At 36.8% G+C, this 19,190-nt stretch overlaps 1 protein-coding gene across 2 annotated transcripts in view; it reads right to left on the bottom strand.

Annotated features, from left to right (window-relative positions):
- The window catches only part of LOC108362718 (fasciclin-2-like), a 107,399-nt gene extending 100,040 nt beyond the window's left edge, over window positions 1-7,359 (bottom strand). The window contains exon 1 of one of the 2 annotated variants that reach the window (XM_017615824.1): window positions 6,752-7,359. The gene's annotated coding sequence lies outside the window, so the exon portion shown is untranslated. Of the gene's footprint in view, window positions 1-6,353; window positions 6,523-6,751 lie in introns of those variants that run through there. The other variant, XM_017615825.1, reaches the window with a different exon arrangement.
- Window positions 7,360-19,190: the final 11,831 nt, after the last annotated feature.

The raw sequence follows: 19,190 nt of genomic DNA, 5'->3' as shown, positions 1-19,190 counted from the left end.
CTTTCCCGGTAAAAAAGTTTAGAGAAAACAAAAATACACTTTTTGAGAAATTAAATTAAAAAAAAGCACTTTTTGTTTATTGTTAAATAAAAAATTTTAAATAATGAAAATCAATAATTATATCATTCTATCTTGAAGTGACAAGAATTACTGACATTTGAGTAAAAACATTGTTGGAATCTATTAAATTTTGACAAAGTTATGGGCATTTTAAAAAAACATTCTCACTGTCAATTCGAATAATCGATTTTTGCCTGAAAAACAAAATCGCGTTTATTTCGGCCGAAAAATTTTTCCGAGCCAAAAGAAAAAATACGTGTCTCATTATCTGGACCAACAAACAATGTATTTGAGTTTGGTCGAAATAAAAAATCATGCTCGTACTCGACCGGTTGTCTGGAAATGGAAAGCATCAGTATAATTGTACTGTGTATTAGTAATTAAAAAAGTTAATTTACATTACGCTAAAATTGAAAAAAATAACAAAATTAAAAGAAAATAAGTAAAAGTGTGTTAATAAAATTTAGAAAAATACACAGAAATAAGAACAATTTATAAAATAAAAAATTTAAGGCGCAATATGTATGAGAGTATTAAAAACAAAAATACTTAAAAACTTATTTTATTTATTTATATATAAGTCTACAGAAAAAGTTACTCTTACAGACTATTAATTGCAAAGGTTTTTAAAAGTTTATGCATAAAATAGCTCTTGTTAGGATTGCATCTATTCCGATGCAATATGCAATAAAAAGCTGTCAACTAACTGCAAATATTATAAAGCAGGATCAATCGCCTTAAAAATATTTCAAATTTCTTTGTAATGTATTCCTCTAGTAATAATTAGATAGATACTTACATAGGTACGTAAGTATATATGTATGTGTAAAGCTTACCAAGAAAGTCTTGTTTTCATTCGCATAAATTTTTGTATAGGTAATAATTTGTGAGGGTATTTTGAAGTTACGAAAAATATTACATGTAATTGATTCTAAATTTTTTTAAAGTATTTTAAAATTTTATAATGTAATTTCAATCTAAAAAATATTTCAATATATATGTTTATAAAAGTACAAATTTTTACGAGAAAGTAAAAAATATATATTTTATACTTTTTAAGGGAAAAATACACAGACAAATCACAAAAACACAAAAAACAAAAAATTTAAATGCAAAAAAATCACAAAAATTTCAAAAGGATTTTATGTTAGATTTTTATAAATATAAAAATGAACTTGATATTATTACAAAAGAAGTAAAACAATTTCGAATTCATAATATTATAAAAGAATGTTAATGAATTTTTCCTGCGATTTTTATTCTTAAATGTGTGTATATATTTTTCGTAATTTAAAGACACAAATAATAAGAAATATATAAAAAAAAATCCTGTAAAATAAAAACAAATCATACCTATATTTTTTTTCTAATTTAGCTTTAGCTAATTATTAACAGTTGAAATTTCTTAACTAATTGTATAAAATGTGGAATGAAAAAGTATATTTTTAGAATTAAGGGAGTAATATTCTACAAATATCTACAGGCCGGTTTTCATAATAAGTACTTTGGTGATAAAATATGTCGACATATTTTTACACAACTTTCTTCGCCAATTCCATAAATACAATAGTCCAGAAACTGGGATTATGGGCTTAGTAGCATTTTTACATGACTGAGGACTTATTTTGAGGCAAATAAATTCGTATAACGACGTTTAACATCATTGGCGACTAATGGAATTGAAAACAAGAAGAATGTAATATTTAGGTGACAATAAAACAAAGGCATTTATATGAGCCAACAAAGTAAAACCCCGTGCTCGGGTGTAGGTCGGACGAGTATTAAGCTCTAATCGAAGAGTTCATTCGAAAGCCGCACAGGCGCGCTGTGAAGCCCAGAAGATTTCTGCTTAATTTAACCATCCATATATTGTGGAGAATCCTGGTAGACCCTCCAATGGAGTTTTTCCTTAACTATTTTAGGCATCAAATAAATGGTCTGAAAAAGTTTGAAGAGCAGAGCTACTGGCCTCGATAGCAGGCTTATTGTTCACCGCGAAGGCGAGTTTTGACTTATCTTAACCTAAAAAATGTTGCAGTAATCTGCAAGTCTCTGAAGGGCCTCTCTCAAAGACAGTTCTGAGGGTCGATGCCATATAAAAAGACAAGGATCTCGTCGCCGCTTAGGATGATATTAAGTTCCCAACACACTTCTGTAGGGAAAGTGGAGCTCGAAGCTACGCTCAAAATCCACTTTGGTGATCCTACAATTGCTACTTTTGAACTCCACCTGGACTCTGTTCAGAACGGAAGCATGTCCTCTGTCAGTAGTTGGCAGCCTGAAATATTTTTCAGCGCTTCTCACATACATATGTACATATATTTGTGCATGTACAAACTTCCTTTCCTTTTCTCAAATTACGAACAAGTTAAAATTATGTGTTTTTTTCTTGTTTTTGTTACCTTGTAATTAGAAGCGATAAATAAAACGAAAAACGACTAAAATTACAAGGTAACGCCAATTATAGAAACAACAACAGCTGAAAAGCGTAACGTTCGCAGACAATTTATGTATGTAGGTACAAACAAATAAGTAGGTATGTAGTATGTATGTGTTTAATGTGTGTGCTTTTATCATAATTCGAAACTCAATTATGTGCATCAGCATTTGTTTTTAAGCGTTTACTAGCACACAAGGAAAGTCAGTAAAAACGAAAGGTAAGGAAAATTTTAACTTTCTAAGTTGTTGCTACAATATTCTTTTTATGTTAAATGTTTTATTAGTACAGTCTATCCCAATGCGTTTGCTATATGAAAAGTTGTTGAGTAAGAACTTAAATGTTGAAATGGTCAAAAAAAAGTTGTACGAATCATAAAAAAGTATGAAAGTTTCGAAATATAGTGTGGTGAAATCAATTACAGGATTTTGAAAGTGAATTTTTTATATTTATTTTAATGCTTAAATATGAAGAAAAGTGTGCTCTAAAAATAATTTGTTACTTGGCAATTAAATGCACTTACAAATTTTTGGATCGGACAAAAATAAGTTATATATATGAGACGATCATTGGTCAGTAAAATTCTCAACTGAGTGTTAACAAATACGATATTATTATTCAAATTGTTTAGAGTCAGCCATATATTTATTTGATGATATTTGTTATTGTTTCATTTTTAACAAACGTCTCAGCAAATGCGATTACTTTAAAATGAGTAAGAAGACAGACGTATGTCCCCATTTTAAGCCGAACGGGCATGTAAAGCGCTTAGTCGAATTAGAAAAAAAAAATATAAATTGTTTTCCCTTACTTTAGTAAACTATTAAATATAGCAAGTACAAAAAAAAGCTGTGTAGCCCATTCAATTTTAGTATTTGCAATAAGTACAGGTTTGAAGTAGCTAGGACTTACCGTTGATTTTGGCCGTTTTTATGGGAAAAAGTACGAAATATATAAAAAAATGTATCAAAAATCAACGCAATTTTTTAGCAGCTTCAAACTTGACCTATAATTTAATTAGCTGTAGTGTAGTGGTATGCAGTGCGCGCTTTCACTCCGCAGTGACTGGCTTCAAGCCCTGGTCAAAGCAACATCGCACAAAAATATAGAAAATTGGTTTTTTCTGAAGAGCGGTCGCCCCTCGGCAGGAAATTTCAAACCTCCGAGTGTATTTCTGTCATGAAAAACAGCTCCTCATAAAAATACAATCACCGCTCGAAGTCGGCATTAAACTATAGGTCCCTCGCAAATCGGAGGAGAAGCTCGGCCAAACGTTAACATGTTTCTAAGCGCCAATCTGTGTATTATTATTATAAAACTGCATACTATAAAAAATCTGATTAAAAGTTGCAAATTTAGATGCAATTTTGTAGAATTTTTATAATTTGGCGTTTGTGCACAAAGTTTGAAATATGAATTTCTACGGTTTTTGTTAAATAATGAGTTATACTTTTATAAAAAATAAGCAATATTAAGCAAACAAAAGAAAAATAGGTAAAATTCGGTAACTGTATGTACACTAGGGGAGTAAAAATGCATGTAAAAAAGTAAAGTCGGAATTTTAATGCTCTCACCCCCTAGGATTGTTCTATACCGAAAAACTATACCCCTATTTTTTTATTTTGAAATCAAAGCATATAGAGGGTCGCTCAAAGTTTTCCATGCATTTAATATGGGAATGCGCATCGTTACTTTAACAGGCATATTCTGCTTGTAACCGAACATTTTGTAACAAGCTAATTTTGTTACCAACAATTGTCACCACTTCTTGCAACCGCAATTCTATTTACCTTGGTAACGTTTTGATTTATTCAGCAATTCAGCTATGGAGTTTTGTTGAAATTCTGGTGTTGCATATTTCACGGGGCAATATTTTGTTACCTGCTCATGAGATGGTAACAAAATTTACCGGTTACAAGAGTGTGGAGAATACGAAAAGAGTTTAAAAATTGACAGTAACTTTATTAACCGGTAACAAAATTTTTATTACCAACGCAGAATAGGTCAACTACTACTTGTATTGTCGTCTGACTGAAAGATCGCCTTATGTCGGTTACCGGTTCGAAAACGCTCTATCTCAGCAAATGGTTGAAGAACGCCTTACTTCATGTTTAGGTTGAAGAAAGTCCTACCTCAGAATTTGGTTCAAAAATGCTCTATCTAAGTAAATATATAAATTCAATTTATCGGACGCTAAATGTTCAGGTCGCTGAAAATAGTTCGCCACGCCAGAATTTGGCGGCAAAATTCATGGAAGGATATTAGTGAAACGCTTGAGGCTGCTGTGGTTAAAAGCGTTAAGTGATGTTCAACCGCAACTCGGACGAATTTTTGCGCAATTTCGTAACCGAACAGGAATATTTTTGAATCAGCCAGAGACCAAGGAACAGTTCAACGGGATGATGACACTAGTTTTTTCCGATAGATTACATAGAAACTGACACACATAGAAAATGACATTGATTTGAAGCAAAAATACTGATTTTGGCGAAGGAAAAAGTGATTTTCGACAAGGGTAATACCCGGGGGTACATGCGTGTAGGCACTACGGAAAAAAACCATATCTTGCATTACAATAGATTTGGGTCGAATGAAGATGTCATCACTGAGGAACGCATATTTTGAGTATCTTGAGGAGAGCTATGCAAAAATTCCTTGTCGAATGTATTGAGCTAGAAAGAGGATATGTTGAGAGATTTAAGGATATTTGATGAAGAAATATCGTTTATGCAAGAAGTCACTGGTTTATCAAACTACCCTTGTATTAAAAAAAATAAAAATAAAAAAAATAAATATTAATAAGAAACAGGTGTCGTAAAGATTTACAAGCGTCCAACATATTGGGCTATCATTCTTCTTTACCGCGTTTTTTTTAATTGGACTTTCTGGTTGCAGTTGGCCGAGTTTTTTTTACAAAAGTGGAAAGTGCCACAAAAGTTCATACTGAACAAGTGTAATAGTTACAGTGGAAAAAATGTACGATTTTCCGGTGGAATTGAGATAGGATTTTATTTTAGCATTATTCATAGTTTCTCTTCCCCTTTTACAAACCTGGGGCACCACTGTTCAATATACTAAATGGATGTTGAATTATGCCGAATTTCCACTAAAATTTCCATTTAAGAAATGCCATGTGGAAATGAATTTAATGAAAATTTTTCTTACCGTAATGGCACAGGTATTTTTAATGCCCAACTTTGTCATTAAAATTTGTGTCAGTTAATGTCTAGTGGAAATCTGGCATAACTAAAAATTTTATAAAATTTGTGATTGTATTTTTGAAATTAACGACCCCAAATTAGCCGGTATAGAAATTTTCAGATTTTTAGCTTCAACGGTTGATTGTTTTTACTGAAACGGTTAAAATATTTTTGTAATTTTTTTTTCAGAATGTAAGCAAAATAAATCTTGGCAATAAAAGAAGAAAAAACCACTCAGCAAAAAGGTCATTCACTTCTATTTCGCGTGCATTTTCATTGGGTGTTTGTAAAATTTAATTTCATAATTGCTAGCAAACACAACACAAAAAAAGCATATTTCTCCAACTTTTCATTACGACAAATTCCAACTAAGAGTGACTAACAAAAACGAAATGCGCCGCAAACGCCAAGTCTATAAATACAATCGTGTTGTTTTTGTTGTTTCGCCTTGCGTTTGAGTATTTATTTTTTCTACTATATTTCTTTATTTTTTTATTTATTTTTTCTCGTTTTTGTTTCAGTTGCTGCTACTATAGCGTTTTTCGCTACACACCATTCAGCTGCTAAACAAGCAAATAAACAAAAAAAAAATAAAAATATATTTCCCAATTCGTTTTATTTATCATCGTCACTGCTTTTGCTGTTTGTTTTATTACTTTGGCTTAATGGCTGACTGAGACTTAAGACGTTGCGAGCACTTCACTGATTGTGAGCTGCACACAAAGTTGGTCAGAATAGTAGCAGCTGGTTGCGAATGGGCTGGGGGTTAAAGGGTGAAGTGGAACAGCGCGGTTGCTAGGCACAATGCAAAGGCTTGCGAATCACAACCGGCTTGGGGTTCGAGCTGAAATCCAGTTTTAGCCACTTTGCTACAGGTAGACAGGCTATGAGGTTAGGTGCAACAAGTTTCGAAAGCGGTTAAGAGTGTTGGAAATTTTTATGTTTAACGTTTTTTTTATATTGTACCTACTTCACAAGCACTTGATGATAACTAAATACAGGTTTTGTATTTTGGAAATTTTCGCTAAAAAAATAAATTTAGTGTTCCACTAACCGTTTATTTGCACGTGCACCTAAAATGTTGTTGGAAAATTCTGGCTGACACACTTGTCAAACTGGCCTCGCTGCTGCTTGTATTTGTATGCCGCTCACTAATACACATGCCTTCAATACAAAAAAAAACTGTTTGACAGCGCACGGAAATTGTCAAAAGTTGCTGGGTGGTGGTCGACACACTTTTGATGTTATATTATGTTTTTCTTTTTTCTAATATTTAAGTATTTCGTTTATTTTTTATCGCTTTTCAAAATACACTGTTTTTTGCACAAAACTTTGTATAATTTTCGAAATTAAATTTTTTGTTCGCTACGCGCCATTCATAGCTGTCTTCGTCACAGTAAAATTTGTTTTGTATTTTTTTTTTGTTCTACACTTCCAGCAAACACTTCACCACAGAAACGAACTCACAGCAGTCGAATGCCAAATACAACTGAAGTTGCGGCCACTTGCATTCAAGCGTCAACTCGGTGCGTATCTATATTCCGATACAAGTAATCTTCGAAAATGTTTCGCTACTCTGCACTTCTCGCCGCTGTTTTATTTGTGTACAAGTCTACTCCAAGTGGATTTTTGAGCGTTTTGCCGTTGTTCCAACTGCGCGCTGCGCTGCCAATATTGATACTAAATGCCAACGCTGCGTCTTTATTTCGATAAAGTATCTCACAGATACAATTGGAAATGTTGCGCGCCGATTATAGTGGTGGTTGTGAGGTGGTTGCGGGCAACATTCTCCTGTGTGTGTGTGTGGGAGAGTGTTGACGAGAGCGTGCTGGAGTGCGCTTTACACATTTTGTGTTGCCGGATACATGTTGCGGACATAATGTTGCGCTTACTGTGGGTCGAATTTCTTTATTTTTTTGAATAAGCGAACCAGACATCAAGCTACATAATTGTGCACATAAAACTACCAGAGCGTCTTACATTGTACAGAACACATGTGGCGTATTCAGTGATCCCGATACTTTGGTTTTGACGTTTCCGCCATGCGTTTTTGCATCAAAGCTAATGTGGCGAGCCTTACTTATCTCTTGTACTTCGTACTTCGCAGTAAAGTCAAACGTACTTCTTTGTAATATTTTGTACTTCAGGTCTTGTAGTACTCCGATCTTCTGTACGATTGTCACTTGGCCTGGGCGAGGAAGCCTTCACGCATACATATTATGCAATAGGGGCCTTCCTCGATATCGAGGGGATCTTCAACAATGTCCCTCCAGAGGCAATAGTCGGTCTATTCATAATCTGGGGGTTGAAACCAACCTTATAAGGTTTACTTCGTGACAGAACTGTCGCGGCGGAGTAGGGGAGCGCCTACACTCAACGCAGAGTCAATAGGGGCACTCTCCAAGGTGGTATTCTATCTCCCTTGCTCTGGATTTCGGTTGTAAAAGACCTTCTCGAGGAACACTCAACGCAGAGTCAATAGGGGCACTGTGCAAGGTGGTCTTCTATCTCCCCTGCTCTGGATTTCGGTTGTAAAAGACCTTCCCGAGGAACTGGAAAAAGATGGCTGCGGGTGATCGCCTATGTAGATGATGTGGTACTTTTGGTTGAGGGACGATTTCTAAACACCCTCTTTGATGTGGCTCATGGTTACCTGAGCCAGGTACCTAGATGGGCGATCAACGGCGGCCTCGCAGTGAATCCCAGCAAGACGGAACTGCTCTTGTTTACCAGGAAGTACCAGAAACTCGATGTGACCCTTCCCTCATGTGCGATGTGACCCTTCCCTCATGTGCGGGTGCTTGTCTGTGGCTCACAGAAGAGGTCAAGTACTTAGGCTTTATCCTGGATGGGAAGCTGTCGTGGAAGCCTAACATTGCAGAGGAAGGGTAAAAATGCGTGGGTTGCCTTGTACTGCTGTAAGAGAGCTCTCGGTTAAAGGTGAGGTCTCTCGCCCAAAGTAATTCCTTAGCTATATGAAACCAGATTTAGGCGTATTTTGTTTCAAGGAGCCCTTGCCTGGTAGAACTCACTAGAGAAGGCCACACTTGAAAACAACAGGAGCGTATACAGCGGATCGCCCTAATCGGAATTAGTGGAGCATTTTCTAAGTATGTACAATACAGACTTTCAGAAAAACTTGGTCTCGTCAATTCCCGTGGAAAAAACTGAAAATGTCGTACAGTGTAATACAATTCACCAAACCAGCGTTATAAATATTTTCTTTATTAAGTTTTTTGTTTATAAATATTATATAATTATTATATATTTTTACAATTTAACGCAATTAAACCACGGTTTTTATCGAAAAATTTTATGTTAAGCAATTCACTATTTTATCAGTTTATTTTATCTCTTATTCTTACTTGTTTTATTTTATTTGGCATAATTCATCATCTCCAGGAATGCGTAATATTGTATTCTATCGTTCTTGACAGCTTCCTTGTAAATCGATTTTTGAACGGCTTCTTAATATCCTCATGAAAAATACGCAGACAGCACCGCCACCTAATGATCCGACATTTCGTGGGGTGCCTGCGCCAGCCATTTCCTTTTTCTCAGCGAAATTCAGTCTGAACTTGCAGTCAAAGGCGTATCTGCGCGAATACCTCTTAACTGCAGTCGGCTTAGAGCGAGGGAGGAGCAATTTTCAAATTCGAAGCTATTACTAGGCAAAAGGTTGGCCAAATTTTTTTTAAGCAACCCCTGCACTAATCCACCCAGAACCGAATGCCAATGTAGCTTCCTCCAGAAACTGAATTCGAGTGAAAGCTGGGTACGAGTGAAACAGCATCTGGGGCTATGAGTCCCACAGCTGCCCAGCTACTTTCACATCAATATCATATTTCGCGACGAAGAATCGTATCTTTCGATAATTAAGATTACTTCCAACAAATTCCACGGATCTATGCGTGGATTTATTGGATGATTTTCACTGTTTCATTGGAGTAACCGTGACCTTGCTGCGGCATGCAGCTTTACCCTAGTCAATCGCCTCCTTCCCTAGTTTCTGACCGTTTCTGGCCAGTATGATTAAATGTATAAACTAGCCGATTATCGAACGTGGCCGAAGATGACTGAACGGTCTACATCCGCTACGAGCCTTCAGTTATCCCCAGCCACAGTGGCTGAGATCGAATCTCAAAAGGCTAAACCTTTACTGATAGTTAATGCCACTTACAGAGAGTAGGGTCCATAAGAGAGCCGTGGTTTGGCCTCTCAGGGGAATGCCTATCGGGCAGACTATATAAAATAAACTGGCGTTTTTCGGGAACAGAATAGGCAAAATACTCGATCAGCAACTTTGTTTATCCACAGAGTCATATATGCTTCCTCTAACAGGGCCCAGTCTTGAGCCGAAACCTGACCTGATGATGTAGCATAAGATCCATATCGTATGGGTAAATGGGACTTTTTTAGCTGGTTAGAAGCGCAGACTTAGAAACAGCGTCGATTTAAGAAATCGCCAGACGTATTTATTAGCCAGAGTAACTAGCCTCAAATATATAGCGAAAACTAGAAAACACCTTGAGTGAACCTAAGAAGCGCAGACCCTCGCAATGGTATATAACTCAAACAGATGGTGAATATTGTGAGATTATCTTTTGAGATACTGCAAGGACTAAAATTGATTGCAAGCTAACATAATTTTGCTGTTATTGTCGGAGTTAAATGGACTCCAAAATTACCTGTCGAAGTCTTGAATTTCCTACTAGAGCCTTATATTTTTTACCGGTTTCGTTCAGCATCGTTTTACGTACCACTCAAGCAACATGTCGCCGATATTCACATTCGACTTTCATTATCTATTTTCACGGTTCGCTAGTTGTTTACACTGCACACATCCAAACGCACATAGTATGTACATCGCTACATTTTAGCCGCACTCAACAGGTGTGCATTTTCGAAAAATTGGTGTCATTGTGCTCTGAGTTTGATGACATCATTTCGGCTTAGTACAGCGTTACCTTCGGGCTGCTTGCAACACAATCGAACGTACAGCAACACTAGTCGCAATTCGGCAGAGAAATGGGGGTTGGTGAGTCGCTAATTACATTTGTAAACCCATGCAAAGATATACATATATGTTGCTGCAACTTTTGCACGGTGAACGCATCAGAAACAGGTTTTATGAAGAGAAATTCTTTGGTTTGCCATTTTTCGAACTTCCAATTGGAGTTTTCCGTGGGAGACGTTCCATACATTTAGATACGAGTTTTGTTTAGATACTAAAAACATGAATGTTTAGATACTTTTGTTGACGCAACATGCTACTCACAAGAATAATTGCAAATTTCGCTACCTTCGGCCATTGACGACTCTCTAAAGCAACTGATGGCCAAATCTTGTATATCGCGGCACAGATGTATAGCATATTTGAAAAATAGCTGAGGGGTTTGCAGTGCATACGTACTCGAAAGGACCACAGTTTTTCCAATAGCAGACGCCTCTCGGCAGGCAGTGGCAAACGTCCAATTTATTTCTTCTATAAGAGGTTCGAAAGCGACGTTAAACTGCAGGCTACACCACAAATTTTAAGTCATCGTATAGGCATTAAATATTTACTTGACTAGAGCTGACCTTAAACTCCGTAGTTTTTTAGGCCTGCGTCGTATCTAAGGCGTCTTCAGGTGCAATGATACTTAATTTTACGTTGCTAAGCACCAGAAGGTTATGTTTAGGGATGGCAAAAAAAATAATAATCGATTAATTAATCAACTGATTAATCACAAACCGAAAAAAAAGATTATTGAGAAATAATCGATTAATTGAATTTATAAAGGCACATTTTTATAGTGAGTATTCACAAAAACACTTTTCCATAAAAAGTGTTTAATATTCTTTTTAATTAGCCTTAAATAAAATAAAACGAGTATTTTTAGCGGTGATAATTATTTATTATTTAATCAAGTTTGCAAAAACAAAAGCTTTGATAAGCGTTTTGTTTTTAGCGGTTGCGTTTCTCGGCGGCTGTAGCACCAGCTTCTGAAAAAGGCGCTCAGCAGGCACCGAGGTACCAACTAAATGACAATATTTTTTCAAAAGTCCGTAAAGTTTTGGGTAAACGTCGATGACATTCCGATTTAGTTCTAGGACTTGATAGTTTAAATAAAAACTCATTTCATCTCGTGGGTGACCCAAATCATCAGCTTTTCATCATTTTTGTACAAGAGATTTGTGAGCGGCCCAAAGATCGAACTCATTTTCTACTGATTATAGTGACTACCCGTTTCCATAAGATCATCTGTGCACGTTATTTAAATTCGTAAGAACTTCATTACTGAGACCAATGTTAACGAATCTTAGAAATGAATTTGTTAGAAACTCGGGTCAAGTAAATTTTATGCAGCTAGCAAAAAAAATAATGTTCCTATTTCTTGAAAACGTTTTTACGATTATTTTACAATTAATCGTTTAATAAAACACAAAACTACGATACAATTAAATCGACCAAATTAATCGATTAATTTAATCAAATGATTAATCGCTGCCATCTCTAGTTATGTTTGTCTTGATGGGACTGAAAGCATGTCGTACCTACTGAGCGTTTATTTCAGGTAAATAACATATTGAACGCTTTCTTAATCCTTTCTTCTAATTGAAAAGAAGGATCTGTGGAGGGGTACCGTGCCACTATTTATTTATCCCCTCTGGTAGTCAAGCGAAACAAATTAGGGCTAGGGAAATGCCGGGATCTTCTTAGGCTAACAAAGACACAACTCTCAATCCTACTGGGTGTTAACGTTGGACATATAAACTCAAGCCGTGTTTAAGCAAATGGCTTCACAACGACATGGAGAAGTGGCCTTCCACCTAACCCAAATACTCATGTGACACAGTTGTTTTAAAGCGTATCTATACAGACTTACATACGATTAAGATCCTTACGCGTGTAGCAAAAGCGTAGGAGCGGATTTGGACCTTGACCGTTCCAACTTCCGATACAGTGGGGCTTTGAAAGTCGTGCAACCGAAGCTTAGACGCGGATTGAAACCTAGACTGGTCCAATCGCCCAAGCCGTATCCCTGAAACTCGACACATTTGAATGCCTGATTGGTGCAAGTATCAACGACCGGGATGCTGGGAACCTTGTTCACTCCGACCGTCCCAACAAAAGTGCAGGTGTGTCTTAAGTCTAAAATAACCATACACCGAAATTTGTGCAAGCTACGATATTCGCACACCTCCGGTTATCCTAGATGTCGAGGTGGGTAAGTAGTCAACATGGGACGGTGGATTTCCATGTTAATTTGAACCAGTTTAAGAATAATAATTATCACAAAGGATGGTAGTGAATATGCTTAACACTGATTTTTTTTCTGGCCGCAATTTCGGTATGGAAGGAATGAATCGAGCGTGATGGTGGGTGGTCACTTGCGGTTAATAACCTTGTGGATGCTATGCTTGAGTAAGAAGAAAACTGATGCAGATGTGCCGAATCAGTTCCCGATATGCGGAGAGTCGTCACCTTTTCGTACCTCTTCGCATGCCTCCAAAACCACATCCAGCTAACGCCACTGTTCCTATGGACAGACACAGTGAAAGTTCCACTTCTCCAGTTACTGGGCCTCCCTTAAACTGAGACTGATGACAACGTTGATGGAGAAGCCGATGCGAGTGGGGTTTAGTAGCTGCTACAACAACAACGGTTCCATGGAGTTTTTTATCTTCGAATGGGGCTAAGTTAAAGACACTGTAATGTCGAGGTAGTCAGTGTTATCCCTAAGCAGTAAGCGCGATCTGGTTAGCTCTTGCGCGGGATTCCGTATTACTATATCAGTACCAGGTTGACCGAGCTTTGCCCGGAGTGCATATACTTTTTAAAGTTTTCAAGATTTGGATTGCTTGAAAAAGTATATTTTGGAAATAAACAAAAAAAAAAGGATTTCTATATCTATTAAATAAATAGTAAGTAAATTCCTTACCCTATTCCGAAATACGCTGGAATGAATGGTACATATCTTGAGCGTATGTGTACTATGTATACATAAAAAAAATGTTGATTGAAATTAACGAAATGAAAACTTTTATTACACGGAAGCGTGGCAACCCTGATGGAAAATATAGTCTGACCAAAGTTCTCAACAAAGCCTTCCATTTGATATCCATACTGCGATGTTTTAGATAAATTGTGTAGAATCGAAAATAAGTGGCAACCTTACACTATTATCCTAAGACATAACATTTTGCGTATAGGGAAAGCATTGTTTAATGTATAATGTATAATAATATTTTACCTTTTTTTTCTAAACAAAAAATTAAATAAATATGCGATTCAAAATAGGTGGCAACCTTATTAAAAATATTTTTGAATTAGGGATCTTTAAGATACCTTCCATTTGATACCCATATTATGATGTTTTAATTAATTTGTAATAGGTGGCAATCTTATATACATAAGTCTTCTCGGAGATATTACCTATTCAGATAACCTTAAAATCCAAAACATTATCTGTGTACAAAATTTCATCGAAATCGTTAGAGCCGTTTCCGAGAACCCTATGGGGATATATATATATACAAGAATTGCTCGTTTAATGTAATAAGATTATCCGCTTTTAAAACTCTTACTTAGCCTTTGTGGGACCACGGATTGTGAACTAACTTGAAGCTTAGATTATCCAATTCAAACTTCCTCGTTATAATTACGGGGCCACTAATGGTGTGGTGAAAGCTAATCTCTTCTAAGATTATAGTGAGTTGGCGCGTAATTTTTGCATCAATTCGTCAATATCTGCTAGCCTTAACTTGCTTCCACTCCTACTGTCTGGCTCAAGCTTGGGCATGCCAAGCGACTCCATATGAAGAATCGGCTGCTGACTGTTTGTGCGAGTTATGCTACCTACTCTCGTTCGTGAAACAAGTTGCTTTTTTGTTCTTCCTATCGTGTCGCTAGTCGTCCCTGTCTATGTCTATGTCATCATCACATTTAACCTAAAGCCGTACTGCCTGAAACTCTTGAAGGATTCCTCGTCTAGGTCTGAAGTTTACTTCGCAGAAGCCTATCGGATGTGTGCACTTTTTGAACACCTCATTGATAATGAGGACTTGTAGGGTTGTCAAATGTTCGTGCTCAGTGATTCCCTAAGACAAATAATACGAAAATCGCCATTCGAATTTCCCCAAAGGCATCGGAATATATTAGGTTTCAGTTTCAGAGATTCGGAGTTAATATTTTGCTTTCTCATTCATTGTACTGGCAGAATGGCGCTCTGGCTTCTTGGGGCGATAACTCGATAACTGCTAAGCTGTTGGTTGCCCGCACCTCAGCTCACCAGTGGACATTGTTTTTGGTCTTTAACTTCCCCGCTTCTCTGCGTGGTTGATTGATCTTTGATTTTTCCACTTCTCCGTTCTTCAGCGGGCATAGTTCCCGCTGCTTCCATTATTTAGACTGTTCCAAGGATTTGCTGTTAAAGTAGAAATGTAATAGATACTATAAAGAGTTGTTAACGCTCTTGAGGGAAATTCTCTAAAAAAAAAGTGTAAAATTATATGAAAATATAATATAATTTACTCCTTCACACAAACACATACACATACATATTTACATTCCATGCCATCAAAGGAGTTCGTGCAGTGCTGCCATTTCACATTTTAATTTTAATATTTCCATTTAGAAAATGTTGGCTGTAAATGCGTTCTAGGTAAACGAATTAATTGCAACATTGCATGCATCCATGCAACCACATAAATCATTTTGTGGAAAATCGCATCAATTCCATTTCGCACAACAGCAAAGGCAACAACAACAATAAGAACGTAAAAAAGCAAGTAGAATACATTACAACAATGGTGGTAAACAATGGACCGTTATGTATGTACGTGTGCAGAAGAAGCGCCACAGGACAACTACAGCAACAAGAACAACAACAATAAAGTGAAAGGAAACAATTTAATTTATGGGGCAAAGGAAACAAATTTTAAGAAATATAAAAAAAAAAAGTTAGTGAAAAAAACAAAATAACAACACATAACAACACGTAAAGGCAAGAGAATAAATAATAAAAAAAATTTTTGGGGTGTTCAGAAATTACAAAAAATTGAAAAAAAAATCTGAGTGCGAGGACAGTGCAAGGAAAAGCAGAAACAAAGAAAGATAGTTGCGAAAGATATAAGCATAACAAAGTAGCGAAAAATCATAACAGAGTATAATAAAAATATACCAAGAAAAGGAAAAAACGGAAAAAAATGTAAATAAGTAAATGAGCAGATCGCACTTAAGGACATTGCAAGTGGTAGCAAGTGCAAGCGAACAGTAATCGCTTAAATACTGCAAACAATCTGCCACCCTTCCCCATTCCGCGTCTTTGCCTACTTTGCTATTGCTTACAAGCGGTTGCCTTTAACGCTTAAGTTTAAGCTGTGCGCAGGGCAAGAAGTACAGAACTGCGAGCGAATAACAAGCGTAGTAAGGGTTACACAAACCGCATCAAGAACAATGCAATGGCAGAGCAACAAAAGCAAAAAACAAAAGCATCCATGACAATAACAGTAAAAATAATAGTAATGACAGTTAGTAACAGAAAAAAAAACGTAATTCGCAAAAGCAGCAACTCACTGAGAGCTGTGAGCCGTAAGCAGCAGCAAACGGCAGCGAAGACAGATCCTGGATGGTGGTAAGTGGCAGCCATATAAACAAATACATGTGTACATACATTGGTAAGTATGCATGTATGTTGCAATATACAAACGTTTATCCCTTCGCATATACATAAATCACATATCGGCATGGTTTGCTTGCTGGTAAATTGCCGGCTTCGCAATGTCCCTACTACTACAATCGTACAAACGCTGCATGCGAGCGTGATAAATTGCACTTGCTGTGCAGTAGGGCGCACAGTTGCATAAATAAATATGTGCTAACCGTACAACAGTTTACGCCATGAAGATATTACACATGTGTAGATATGTATGTATGTATGTACATATGCAGCTCACAGTGACTAGCTAAAGCATTCAGATTAAGATAAAATGTCGAAAGAGAAATAGACATGACCTCAATTCACATTCAGGATATGGAATCAGCAGTCATGGAGTGTTTATTCTATTGTTTAAATCGCGCCTAGACCCATTCTAGTTTAAGGTTAGGTGAAGAGAAATCCATCTTAGAAGCGGTTATATAGCTATAGATTAGCAAGAATTCACAGATTACAGTGACACGCAGTCTTTTGCGACATAGTAAGCCAGTTTTTTTTAACCGACTTCCAAAAAAGGAGGAAGTTATCAGTTCGTCGGAATCTTGTTTTTTTTTTTATGTATGTTACCGCATAACTTTGGACCACGTCAACCGATTTCGATAAAGGTAGTGTCTCAGGGGTGGTCCCATACTAATCTGGTTAAGATCCGATCAGCGGATCATGAGATATATATATATATATTTTTTTTTTTTTATATGAGAGTTGAAGTCGGTTTTTTTTGCTAAAAATTACTTGTTGTAGTGTCTTGTGCGCCGGACGCACACACCTCGACTGAACAAAAAGTATTCTGCAGGCCAAGAGTTTCTAAGATAAAAATTCTAACGATGGCATATTACAGGCTTCCCTTCGTGCAAATTTTTTAAGAACGGCTTTGCGTGAGCTTTTGTTGAAGCTGAACTCATTCGCAATACAAATTTCTAAGACAACACAAATCTAGGACTGCCAAAATGTACAAATATGTACGAATGTACAAATCGTGTGAATGCTGCTTTAGCACAACAGTTAGTCACCACTCAAGTCGCCTCAATGGCTTCGAAGCCATATAGGCATATACATTTAGTCTGATGGAGAGTTCATCTACCAGTCGGGACGAAACGAGAGACAGAATGCATTCCTTGGCACGAACATTCACTTGCGGGACTCAGGACTTGCTTTTTCTAGAAAGAGGAATATTGATCAATGAAAAATAAGTTCTGCTAATTCGCCAAATGCCAAAAGCTGCACCAGGGACTTCAAACCATAGACACAGAACCGCAATAATGAGCAATCCAAGGCTAAAAGGCATCTGTGTCAAACAGCATTGAATCGAGATTTTGTGGCTCTCATATCTCTAAGGTCTATTTTAAAAACAAATATCTCATCAACAGAGCTATTCGTTCTTAGCGAACGGCAGGAATCAGCGTATAAAAGTTCAGTGCCACGTAGGCTGTATGAACTATAGAGATAAGAAAAAGGTATACTAGTACCGTACTTAGACTGAGCAGATCACTTGTTTTGAGCGAGTTTTAAAATTCTTTACCTCTACACCCTGGAGAATTCTAATCTTGCCTAGATATATTGCACTTCGTTAAAGAAATGATTAGGCTCTATAAATGGGCAATTTTTACTCGAGTTATTGTGTGCACAGACGGACGGACGGACAGACAGACAGTCACCCCTTAATCGATTTCCTTTTTCATTCTGATCTTTTATGTATACATTTGTCTATATCTTCTCGATTCGTTTTGCCTGTTACAAACAACCGTTGTGAGAACAAAGTTACAATATCCTTGTGCACAAGTGCGCTCGGTTATAAAAATCTCGTGTCACTGTGTTTGTTTGCGATAATCTCCGAAACCGCTTAACCGATTTCAATGAAATTTTGTGGGTGTCTATTAAAAGACAGGATACTTTCGAACCCGAGAAAAAATATTTTTTTTCGTCGAATTTTTTTCTATGCTTTTCGCAACGTTCTTAAAAATCCCGTGTCACTATGTTCGTTTTCGCTAACTACAAACTGCCCATATCCGAAGCGGGAGTTTTCCAATGTTATTCGCGGTCTTCACACCGAGCTCGGTATTCAGTAACTCGGTGTCCAGTAATGTTTTCTAATATATTTTGTTTGTGTAAAATAGTGTTACACAAACATAATACATGGGAAAAAATTACCGAACACCGAGTTACCGAGTACCAAGTTTCGGTGTGAAGGCCCATAATATCTACAATGCATGTAATCTGCCTACGTATCGGTGTGTAGCAGGACAACTAAGTTGCGTACGTATGTCCGCCCATAACTCGAGAACGGATTGAGCTATTAAGTAGACTCTTCTTAGTTGTGTGTATCTTTGCCCAAGGAAAAATGTTACGCAGAGAAAACGCCGATAGGTGGCGGTGGAATCGAGTTATTACTAATAATCGTATTTATAGTCCGATTTCGGCCATATTCAGTATATTGCACATCCCTGGAAGTGTTCATGGTAGAGTACTCGAACATGGTACGGAGATATATGGATGCAATCACATACTCATGGAGAAAACTGGGACTATTTATCTGAAAAGACGGCGTTGTGTGTATTTGATGGGGTCTCTGGATAGCTTTGTATGGAAAATTTGACTCGTTATGGGGAGCTGGAGTCGAGTTATTAATAAACATTTAATTTATGATCCGATTTGGCCTATATTCAAAATATGCATTGGTATCGAAAAGAGAAATATTGTTGTATAAAGATTTGGCCGCCAAATGTCTCAGAAGTCGAGTTATTACTAAAAAATTCGTATTTAAAATGCGATTTGGCTCATATTCGGGATATGTAT

Source organism: Rhagoletis zephyria, unplaced genomic scaffold (assembly GCF_001687245.7).
Source record: "Rhagoletis zephyria isolate East Lansing unplaced genomic scaffold, Rhagoletis_zephyria_1.1 Rzeph_scaffold_01076, whole genome shotgun sequence".
Taxonomy (NCBI): Eukaryota; Metazoa; Arthropoda; class Insecta; order Diptera; family Tephritidae; genus Rhagoletis; species Rhagoletis zephyria.
The sequence above is the reverse complement of the archived record's forward strand: the minus strand, read 5'-3'. Positions and strand labels throughout refer to the sequence as shown.